The following is a 10,776-nucleotide window of genomic DNA, read 5'->3' as shown; positions in this document are numbered from 1 at the left end:
ACCCTTGTCATGTCTTTTCATTCTAATGTTTTTCCTTTTGTAATTCTAGGGCGTATGACGCCTCAAAAATATCATGTCTAGACCTGCTAGACTTAAAATGGCTCAGAATGTACTATAGGGGGATATGACTAGTTGTCAACTTCTCCCTACCCAAGGTTATATATGCTAAGCCCTTGTTATCTTTCTCTTGCTTGCTTATATAACGTCTCTTTCCAAAATCTCTCTTTCTAAAATCTCTCTCTCTTCTTGTTTTCTAAAACCTTCTTTTAAAATCGAGGCTAGAGGCTCGATCGTACGTCGCTTGGCCGTAGGCAACGCAAGAACAAATTAGCTTAAGCTCACTTGTCGCTGGAAAGTGAGTGCCGCACAATCGCTAGTCCGCTGCCTTCGAAAGCGCGATTGTGTCACCACGCACACTGAAAAAAAAAAAAGATCTCATTTTCTATCACACGTAGAATTGTCATTCTTTTGTCTTTTGAAACCCCTTACCTTATCAGTCATCAGGCAGGTTTTTGGTATCATATATCGAGATAATTATTATGAAAAATCTATTCCACTAGTGTGACTTAGATACCCTTTCTTTGTGGTATCAGCCATGCTATTTGAATAGCCTGAAGTCATCATAGCCTCTCCACCGGTTCCGAAGACTCCTTCGGCATCAATGTGCTCCAATGAAAGAGATGAGACCCTTTCTTGAACCAGAACCGGGCATAAAATGCCGAGGAGAAAGTCGAAAGCGAACTCTTTTCGCGTATACGCAATCTCGAAACCCAATTAGCTCACGGACTGTCTCCTCAACCCTGGTGAGTATGAGTGCTTGGTAAGAGAGAATGTCGAATGAGAAAGACATTCGATTACGGCAACATTCGCAACTACCAAAGTGCACTAAACCTAGTAGAGATCTTCGACCTAACGACAATGGAACTTCAAGCCCATTTTATCAATCCGCTTTGTACCTTATTGTTGACCGAATCGGATGTATGCCAGGCCTAAATTCTCTCTTAGTCACCCAGAGACGAAAGGATGATCAGATCCAAAGTTTACGAATCGAAGAGAAAGTGGATCTGAGTTCTACACGCTTTCATTTTCTAAAGCTTCGCTTGCCTACGGTACTTTATTCAGGATGTGCAAAAATATGGTCATCTCTCAGCCGTGTATAGAGAATTCCTTGATCATTTCCTTGGCGGATAACACAAATGAAATCGTTTCCCTGACCGCCCATCTTATGAGTCCATTCTTGTCTTGTTGGTTTGTTGTACTATTCTATACCTCTCTCGATTGATAGAAAGACGTTCGGGAGCTGGGAGGGCCTATCGTGAGGGAACTTTCCTTTTCACGGTAGGCAAAGGTAAAGCGGGAGCTGCATATATCCACGGTGATCAAGGCAGAGCGACTCCTTCTTTAAAAGAGGTTGGTTTTATCGAAACTGTTAGATCCGCTTTCGTTAAAGAAAAATAGTAGCTCTTGGTTTGGCCGATGTTGATTCGTATGGCAATGTGGACTCGACTCAGGATGAGGATTTCGCTTTTCATACTGCTACTATGAGCCAAAAGAGCTGGTAAGCTATCTCGCTAAACGAAAGAAAGAAGCACGTATGCGTTGACCTCTTCAGGACCTGCTAAGCCTGCCTTTCTTACCAGGTGTGATTCAATCTTTCAGCTCAAACTTTTCTATCGTCCGACGGAAAAGGTAGAAGTACGACTACCTTTTCCTTTTCTTGCCCGAGCCAAGGGATCATTCAGTTTCTACCAAAAAGTTTGCTATCTATTAGTTGCCGTAATCGAATGTATTTCTCATTTCATGTTAGCTCCTCCAAGAGCTTCCTGGTCCGTAGTAGACGAAATCTTGGACTTCTATCAGACTTATAGCATTGCCTGGTGAGCTCGCCGTTGAGGGTGTGTCTTACAGGAGATCGAGCAGCCATTCTTTTCCTACCTGGTATGCTTTTCCACTTATCATGCAACTAGCCAACTAGCCAAAGAGAGAGGGAGAGGAATCATGTCAATCAATTTGTATGTGCATTTTTTCCGTCCTGTACTTGCTTGCTTAGCTTTCTTAACCAACATCTCCGGTTTTCCTCAAACCAAGAGGTCCTGCTTATCTATACCCAACAGTCACACTTTCAGCCGAAAGACTGATTTTTTCATAAAGTCGGTTCATAGATCAAGAAAGAATGAAGCTGCTTATAGGGACGGTTATGCGATACGTCTTTTCATACTCGCCTTTCCTTTAACCCTGCTATCAACCTAGCCATTCTCGCTTGTTGCTTTAAGGGGTCTCCCCACTGTAGATTACTCGGATTGGTTCTCGCGTCCATGTGCCAAAAAGAATGGGCGAGTTTGGTTTGAGTGTTCATCAATTGGGTGGATCCATTTGCTCCGGGGGGGGGGGGGGGGAGGGTGAGACGAGGTGTAGCGCAGTCTGGTCAGCGCATCTGTTTTGGGTATGTTGTCCGCTAAAGGTTTTAAAAAAGGGGGTACATATTTTCTACATAGGTCATCTATGGTCACAATCTTTTTAAGGAAGATGCTCCCAAATAATCGGTGAACAATAGCCTTTAAAGAAGTTTCAGAGAGCAAGAAGTGGCAGAACAGAGAATAGGAGTGAGTCGTGCAAGGAAGAAGGAACTAGTAGGTTTAATTTGGGTTCGTTTGAACTAAAAAACAAACCAAATTTTTTCAAACGAACCCAAATTCAAGACTCACTAGCTCATAGTCCATATGTGGTAAAAAAAAAACCTTCCGTGGCCCAACCCTTATTTGCAATCAGCATCCAACCATTTCTTTTTCAACCTACACGTATGCTCCAGGCCAAACTCACGTAACTAGTCAGAAGATGCGGCCCACAACTGAACGGAAGACAAGTGTCACAATCGCACTCTTGCAGTAGTGAGACAATGATTATGTGACATTTGTTCTAATCCAATGAACAAGTCAACCATGCAAAATTTAGACTGAACGAACAATAGCAGTGTATGCTCGAATCACGTTTAGAAGAAATATTTTAGAAAACTTGAGCGAGGAAATACGTTAAAAACAATTTCAAATAAAGCAATGTTATAAGCTAAAAGTGAAGAAACAACAACTGGTCACGTTCTTCTATAGTAAATTTTGGGACATTTTAGTCCTGATGGGTGTAGATATGATTTTGAGGACTAATTATACACCCCGTATTGGTACAACAATAATAGTAAAGACCTATCTAAGATGAAACCAAGTAAAACATGTTTGGAATGAGCATGCCACCATGAACCACAAATCGTTTACAAGAATAGCTGAGACATCTAACATGCAGCCACAGGCAACATGCCTCGGCCAATCATGACCGCAACTTCTGCCCTTACACAATTTGTCAATATCTCTCTCAACCGGCTCTTCATAAACTCAACGTTGTAGAATGAGGCTGACTTTAGGTCTCGCGATGCGCTTCTAAATGATCTTAGTATTAAGGAGTCTTTTCCAACCTACTAGGAGCTATTGAAAATCACTTCTCGGTTTGTTAACTTTTCAAGTCTTCTCTGTTGGTGTTTATCCTACTTTCTTCACTTGAAACAATTTCTTCTTTGCATGATGTCATCCACCTGCTTTTACTTGATGTTTTCTTGGTCGGAATAATAACGTTTCAAGTTACTGACGTGGACAACAAGGTTAGTCTGTATCGATAGGAGCAATTGGATCCTATATGATGTGTTCCTAATCTTGTGGATAACATCGACTAGTCCATAGAATTTTCGCACCAGTCTTTGGTTCTTGTTGCTTTGAACTCAAAGTTGATCTGACCTTAACTTATCATAACTCTCTATTTGCTTTGAAATTATCGTGGTCGACCCTTCTCTAAGTTGATGGTATTTTTGCGTGAACATGTGTTGCTTTAGTGGTTTGTTTTTGTCTCCCTTCTTCAGTAGAGGTGTTGGCTTGGTGGCTTTGCCAAGCATTTGAGTGATCACTGACAAGAGCCTTTGCAGGTCAAATAAACCCGACTGTGAACATGCCATTTTGCTATTTGTAGAATTCAACTAGCTCAGGCTGAGCCGCATGACATCTATTTGTGGTAGGCGACGTAAAACTAACCTTGTGATTTATCTCTCTTGGTGGGGTTAAACCCAATATCTGACCTTCTTGTTTTGGGACGTGGTGTTCATGTAGTGGCAATAAAGTTTTTGTTGAGGTTGGCACACTTGAGCTCCCATTTTCAAATACAACAATCGCAGCAAGTGTAGATTCATCATGGCTAAGATTCTTTCTCAACTGTACTATCGTCATCATTTTCACCCCTCTTGGTTGATGGATGTTTGTCTGAATGATCGTTGGGTTAGACTCCGTTACTACTAGACATTTTTCTAGGGGCATGTACATGACTTTGTGTTCTAGCAGGATGTCAATCCCTGACTATTTGGGCTCTAGATTGGATATGAAGGCTGACTATTTATAGTAAAAATCTGATAGAGATATATATACTAAATAATTATATATAGTAGGCGGTTACATATAGTGAAGCTATATATAATAAACTGAAATCATATGTATACCCATTAGTCAGTGCTTTCTAAATGTACATTTCTCATTCTCCATATCCTCTCTTTGCATACCAGAAGTCATTAATACAAAACCATTAGTCAATATTTCTTCTTACATTTTCTCTATCACGTTCTTTGTGTTCATTTAGATCAAGTGTGTGCGTTGTTGTGTGATTGTAATAACTGGTATCAGAGCGAGGAGAGATTCACCACGATCTGTGAAGATGAAAAGTTCAAAGACTTGAATTGAAAAGTTTGATGGATTCGATATCAGTTTCTAGAAGATGCAGATTGAAGATTATCTGTACGAGAAAGATATTCAGGAACCCATTTTGGGGGTGAAGCTGAATACCATGACCACGGAGGAGTGGAAGCTCAAGGATTGTCACGCCGTAGGGTTAATCTGGTTGACGCTGCTAGGGAACAAAAGAAAGTGCTATTGGAAATGGTCCATACAGACGTTTGGGGACCATCTCCAGTTTCTTCATTTCTAGTACCAAAATTTCATGGATTAGAGGTCTCGCCCTGTGCAACGACAACTCTCTGTTTTCCTAAGGCTAGCCAGATATCTCATGACCACTCTTTTCCTCCTCACCATATCTTGACACTATAACGTTGATCCAGTATTGTCTTATATAGTTAACGTTCACTCTTTAACGTCCAAGGACATTTTATAACTACCACGAAAATCAAAACATACAATAAATACATACAAGTTTTACAACATATCATATACTGCTTACTTGGTCGCAGAGAAACGTGTCATCGAGCTGAGTCATAGAGATATACGACTCTTTATCCTAAGAAAAAATCTATATAATTTAAAATCTGGCTGCTCTGATACCAATCTGTCACAACCCAACTTTTAAGGTTTCAAAACTCAAATAGAAACTAAAATTGAGAGTGAAAACAAATAAAAATAAAAGTAAATTAATATAAAATAAAAAAATGTTGTAAAATTAAAATGAGATTGAGAAAACAACACAACATTAAATATAAAATTAAATTAAATTATAAGAAGGTGTTGTTCAAATTTATCCCAACAAAAAAAAAGTGTTTGGGATACAATTACAAAAAATAAAAATAAAAAAGTACAAAAAAACTCAAACGCAAAGACAGACTAACGCTACATAACAACCCCATCTGTGAGTGAACAACCTTTGAAGGCTCCCTCATCTCACGGTAAGTTCTATTACGAACCCATCCAAAATAATCACACCTGTGATCGCATCTCCTAACTTTAAACTGCTAGTCTAAACATGGTTTCGTGACGAAAGCTTTAGAGATAAATCTACCTTTACAAAAACTTTCAAATCTTACTGTTCCTTAACCAGATTCAAATTCAGATTCTTGAACTCCTAGTACCATAAATAAAGTTGGTATCCTCTCATAAAACAGTAATTTCTCTTAAGATCATTAAATTCTTATAGACTCCAGGCTCAATATCATTAATAGAATTATGTTTTATCTTGAACACGCCAAACATGAAACTAAAGTGCGTTCAATTTAACTCCATTTTATTGCCATCTTGAATGATGTGTAGGGTATATTCTTGATTTACCTTAAAGTTCTTGGGACATGACAGTTCATATTAGTTAAGCTTTTTGCAAAATCACAAGTTAAAAGACAACAACGATGAACCTAGGTCTATTAGTCAATTCAAAGACAATTTCTTTCTCCATCTTATGGATAATAATAGTTCAACTAAATTCATTTTATACAAAGAAACAAGTTTACGACTCATAAAAACAACAACCTAAATTATGTCCTAAAAATTTGAAAACATAAGTTGTAGTTGATAATTACACAAAAATTTCCTTAAATCCATGAATTCGTGTCCAATTAGTCAATCCTAAAGATTGTAACTAGCATATAGTAATTGAAGCTCCACATGAAGTAATTTAAAGTTCTCCTTACCTAACTAAAGTTTATCTCCTCTTTAATGAAGCATGAATTGCGCTGAAATTCATGAAATGCTTATAGACTCCAACTCTGAGTACTATTAATGCAATTATGTTTCATATGAGTTTGTCATAAATGAAACTAAGGTGCATTCAATACAACTTTATTTTCTTGTCATACGAGGCAAAATAGAAAAATTAAATCAAACAAACTAATGAACTGAACCGAATCAATCCAACCAAAATTGATTAGTTTGTTTCTTTTGTTGGGTTGTTTGTTTATTTGATAACCCTTGTATATTATAACGATTCAACTTTTCGTTTTCTAGCCCTCCAACTACTAAGAGAAAAATATATTTGAGTAGAAGCTAAAAATATTGGGTATTTAAGAAAAGGCATTTGATTTAGTGGTATGATTCTCACTTGGGGTGCAAGAGGTTTTGAGTTCAATTCTTGAAATGCCCCTATGTCTAAATCTTTTCTTATCTAAAGACTTCATATTCGAAATCAACTTAACTTCATATTCGACATTTTACACTTACCATCATGCTCTTAATACTCATAGTCTTTCTTTACATCCCATCCCAAGGCTTTATTCTCCAAGACAAATTCTACATCCGAGGACTTCATGTGTTTCCTGCAATACGACCTTAATACCTAGGCCTAAGGCTTCATACATACGTTTCAAGTGGTATAATACCTAGGCCTAAGGCTTCATACATACGTTTCAAGTGGTATAACAACAAGGGCATTTGGTCTAGTGCTATGAAAATTAAATTCTCAAAATGCCCCTTCAAGAGATTGTAGTATGAAAGACATTTACCAAGTAAATAAATACATTAAAATAACACAAGTGACACATATGTACACTATGTTATTAGTATTTTATTTCTATTACATCTTTCCTTATTTATGAAATAATGAGCGGAGATATTTTTCATTTTCACAATTACTGATGACGGGAGGTTTAGGATTTTTTAATGTAAGAATCGTGGGGATGTAGCTCAGATGGTAGAGCGCACGCTTCGGATGTGGAAAGTACGGAGATCGATACCTTGCATCTCCAAATGAATCGATCACTAAATATATTATTTCTTTTCAATTTTTTCTTATTTAGGACATAATGAGCCGGGATAGTTTTTCATTTTCACTATTACTGATGACGAGATGTTTATGACTTTGTGACATGAGAATTGTGGGGATATAGCTTAGATGGTAGAGCACTCGCTTTGCATGCGAGAGGTTTGGGGATCAATACCTTGCATCTTTAGATTTTCTTCATTTTCACTATTATTGATGAGCGTTTTATGATGCAACAATTGTGGCATGTAGCTTATGATGGGAATTGTGGGATGTAGCTTATGATGGGAATTGTGGGATGTAGCTTATGATGGGAATTGTGGGATGTAGGTTATGATGGGAAATTTAGGGTTGGGGATCGATACCCCTCCATCTCTAGATTTTCTTCATTTTCACTATTATTGATGATGGGAATTTGAGGGTTTTATGATGCAACAATTGTGAGGATGTAGCTTATGATTGGAAATTTAGGGTCTTATTATGCAAGAATGGTGGGATGTAACTTATGATCGGAAATTTAGGGTTTTATGATGCAAGAATTATGGGGATGTAGCTTAGATGGTAGAGCTCATTTAGCATGTTAGAGGTAAGGAGATATCTCGCATCTCCAAAAGAAACTATTTGTTATTAATATTTTACTTCTATTCAACATTTCCTTATTTATGAGATAATTAGCAGAGATATTTTTTCATTTTCACTAGAATTGATGACAGGACATTTAGGGTTTTTTGATATAAGTATTGTGGGAATGTAGCTTAGATGGTAGATTGCTTGTTTAGCATGCAAGAGGTACGGGGATCGGATCGATACCCCATATCTCCAAAAGAAACTATTCGTTATTTCTATTCAATTTTTCCTTATTTATGACATAATAAATAGCGTTATTTTTTTATTTTCACTATTATTGATGACGAGATGTTTAGGATTTTGTGACGTAAGAATCATGAGGATATAGCTTAGATAGTAGAGCGTTTGCATCCCATGTGAGAATTACTGGGATCGATACCATGCATCAACAAAGGAAACGATTACTAAATATATTAGTTCGTTTAAATTTTTCTTTATAAATGACATAATGAGCAGGGATAGTTTTTCATTTTCAATATCATTGATGACGGGAAGTTTAGAGTTTTTTGATGTAAAATCGTGGGATTGTAGCATGCGAGAGATACGGAGATCGATACCTCGCATCTCCAAAAGAAACTATTCGTTATTACTATTTTATTTCTATTCAATATTTCCTTCTTTATGACATAATGAGTAGCGATATTTTTCATTTTCACTATTATTCATGACGAGACGTTTAGGGTTTTGTGACGTAAAAATTGTGGAAATGTAGCTTAGATGGTAGAGCGCTCGCTTTGCATGCGAGTTGTACGGGGATTGATAACCCGCATCTCCAAAAGAAAGTATTTAATTTGTTATTATATTTTTTCATTTTCACAATTATCGATGCCCTGCATCACCAAACCAAACTATTTGTTATTAATATTTTGATATTTTTTTTTATTTTCACTATTACTAATGATGGGACATTTAGGGTTTATGATGTAAAAATCATGGGGATGTAGCTCAGATGGTCGAGCGCTCGCTTTGCATGCGAGAGGTACATGGGGATTGATACCCCGCACCTCCAAAAATAAGACTATCTATTATTAAATATATTATTTCTTTTCAAATTTTCCTTATTCATGACATGTTGGGTAGCAATATTTCTTTATTTTCACTATTATTGATGACGGGAAATTTAGGATTTTGTGATGCAAAAATTGTGGGGATGTAGCTCAGATGGTAGAGCGCTTGCTTAGCATGCAAGAGGTACGGGGAACGATACCCCACATCTCCAAAAGAGAGAAATTATTTTTTTAAGTATGAGTTAATTTAACATGTTATGTATCCGTGGGTACGAGAGAAAAAGAAACCGCATCTCAAAAAGAGAGAAATTATTTTTTTAAGTATGAGTTAATTTAACATGTTATGTATCTGTGGGTATGAGAGAAAAAGAAACCGCATCTCCAAAAGAGAGAAATTATTTTTTTAAGTATGAGTTAATTTAACATGTTATGTATCCGTGGGTACGAGAGAAAAAGAAAAGATACTTATATAAGGATTATTATCATTATGGCTATGCCATTTTTATAGATAAAAGAGAGTAATGTCCCACAAGCACATATAGAGAGAGGACTTATTGTAAGTAAAGAAAGCAATTTGTAGTTATACTGCTACTTGTGAAGATACTTGTGAAGAGGGAATTTGATGAATTCCTAAAAGATAAGAGCTTTGATGAATTCCTAAAAGATAAGAGCTTATAGGATGACGATAGCGTCCGATGCATATGACGGAACTTCTTCACAATTGCAATATCTGACCAATTTATATTATTGTCATTTATAGCTTCTATCACAATACTATAAAATTTGGGGTCAAGGCCTATATGGGACTGAAAAGACCATTCACCACACGCTTGTAAATTAAATTATATCTACCACCCTTGAAATTTTCCACGGCAAACCTTCCAACAGCTTGCACTTCTTCATCATTGACATCCTTAATTGGAACTAGATTTTAAGGCAAATCTTCTCCACGACTCACTTTGGAACACTTTTATAGCTAGTTTCAACAAACTTACTTTGCTCGTGAATACTTTGGAGTTCAATATTTATAGTTGGAGAACGCTATTCAAATTGATATGGTCGAATCTTACAACAAAGTCTAATTGAGCTTCACTCTATTAGGAGATAGCCTCGAATCAAATTCTTTAGTTTGGACAATGGTTGCATTGTTTTAGTGAAACAATCGAGACTAATGTATTACCAATAGTATAAACATTTTGTACGTGTATTTTCTTACATATTAACAATTGTATACAAATAAAAATTAAATTTATGAGTAGAAGTTTGGATGGAGTTTTATTAAATTATATCTAAAAATATATAAGATTTTTATTTTTTATTTTTTTATATACATTTAGGAGAACAAAACAAAGATTAAAGAAGATGTCATTCCTGCCATGTTTAATTTTTATTCTTTCTTATTTTTCGAAGATTTAAAAAAAAAAAAAGTTATCCTCTCTCAAATATGGCAGATTGCAAAAGAGGGGAAATCGGCTACATTCAAATTACACCTTCTCTTCTGGGGAGATACGTTTGATATCCGAAAATGGCTGGCTCAGCAATAGTTGGACAAGTGGGGAATGCTGGGGTAACCCAGAAAAGTGTGGGTTGGGAAGAGCCTGATCTAAATGTTGGCTAGGTAAGCATCCTGTAGTAAGAGGAGTAG

This window comes from Cucurbita pepo, chromosome 10 (assembly GCF_057944985.1).
Source record: "Cucurbita pepo subsp. pepo isolate OVF chromosome 10, ASM5794498v1, whole genome shotgun sequence".
Classification (NCBI taxonomy): domain Eukaryota; kingdom Viridiplantae; phylum Streptophyta; class Magnoliopsida; order Cucurbitales; family Cucurbitaceae; genus Cucurbita; species Cucurbita pepo.
This window is presented reverse-complemented; position numbering follows the sequence as displayed.